Source organism: Schistocerca americana, chromosome 5 (genome assembly GCF_021461395.2).
Source record: "Schistocerca americana isolate TAMUIC-IGC-003095 chromosome 5, iqSchAmer2.1, whole genome shotgun sequence".
NCBI lineage: Eukaryota > Metazoa > Arthropoda > Insecta > Orthoptera > Acrididae > Schistocerca > Schistocerca americana.
In genome coordinates, this window is record NC_060123.1 from 687,308,356 (window position 1) to 687,310,158 (window position 1,803).

Here is a 1,803-nt window from a genome sequence, read left to right on the forward strand (position 1 = left end):
ACAGATATAGCCCGGACGAAGCTTGGCATCACAGTCGCCCGTATTTCATCGGCTTGTCTTTCAATATTTCGTGCCACCGTCGTAGGATGGGGCAGCATTTGGGAGACATCCACCTCTATAAATTCCAAACCAACCTTTACAAGCTCCTTACTTGAAGAGCGATACGCTCCACCATATATTAATGTAAATGAACGAAGACCCCTAGCACACATTTTTAACCACTTGGTAGTTACAGTGTCTTTCAGTGAAGCTGGTAATGCTTCAGAACTAATACATTGTCGTGTTCTGCAGACAGGCTTCTTCAGATGCGTCATAACGAATCTGCAAGACAGGAGAGCGGAACTCCTGTCACAGTAGCCTACACATAGTCAACACGATTTCCATCCTTATCAGCTAGAAATGAAAATCTCTCCCAAACATTGCTAAGACCACCGGCTTTCGTACTCAGGATGTATTCTTTCGAATTAAGCTTCCCTCTTACAGTATCGCTCGTCTCACATTCACGCGACGTGATGCTTGAGTGAGTGGCGTCTAATTTGTCTTTTCGATATACATTTCATGAATCCCTAAGTATCTCAGAGCTTTGTACTTCAGGTTTCAGCCAGCGCTCCGTCCCAACAATAATTCGAGCACGAGAAAATCGCCGGAGGGCAGAGTGGGCATCGAGCATATCTGAATATCCACGACGTCGTTCTTGTGTGGTCCCGGTGTCGGACTCCGTGTTCAAACCTCCCTCGCGCCCCACTTTTTTTTCATACAATTATGAACTGTCGGTACGTTTCGCTGTATTCAAATTTGTGTCTGTGACGTGGTGTAACGTCCGTTTGCAACAGCGAGGTGTGCGGAAGGGACCTCCAGATATACGTACCTCTTATTTGCTCTGCAGAAGTACTACACCTTATGACTCTTGTGCTCCGTTCTGGAAGTTTTGACTCTTGAATTTCTTTGTTGTAACATAGTTCACACCCGTTTATTTTTTGTTTTAATTTCTATGAAAGGTCTATGCACGTTTTCGCCTGCTCTCACTATTCATCTAATTTACTCGCGACGGTAATACATTCTTCCCACATGACTCATATTCCGTAACCAGTGTAGTTGCCGAGACTACAGACACGTCAGCGACCGGACCGAAGGTTCATAAATGTGAGGAAAAAAATGAGCGCGAGAGACATTTGACCAAAGAATTGGTGATTTGCTGTCCAACACCATGACTACGTCACCATGAAGGTTCTGTTCTAGCAGTTCGCTCGATGTTGCATGTCTTGAGCTTGGAGCGTTCACTGTTTCTATTTTGCTTCTTTTTTCACTGCTCAGTAGACCTTCTTCCTGTTTTCATGCTTCATCTATGTTCATTTTTTGACGGATTATCCACTGGGCCATTTTACCACTAAATCTGAGTGGGGCGTGATGAGGAGCTTCCCTTGAGAGAAGTACTTCAGCGCGAGGTGGATAAAAGCGTTTCGTAATAGTGCACCCGCATTTCAGCACAGACTTCCGCTCTCACTCATCTTGCTAGGATCTGTAGAATGCAGTTGCATCAGTGTTTCCCATAACCTTGTGCCTGTACATGACAATTCGTTTCATTTGACTCGTTTGATCTAAACTGGTTTCACGCCTGTCGCGTTCCAGTTGTCACCAAGATTTTTTATTTCACTCACTCAGTCGTACACCTCATTATAATCCTCTTTGGTTACAACTATTAGTCTTTTCGCAGATGGTTCTCTACTCTATCGTAAATTCTACTTTACAGCAGGCAGTTAACTGCGTCCTCGAACTTGAAGGGAGGAAGATTAGGGTTGTACG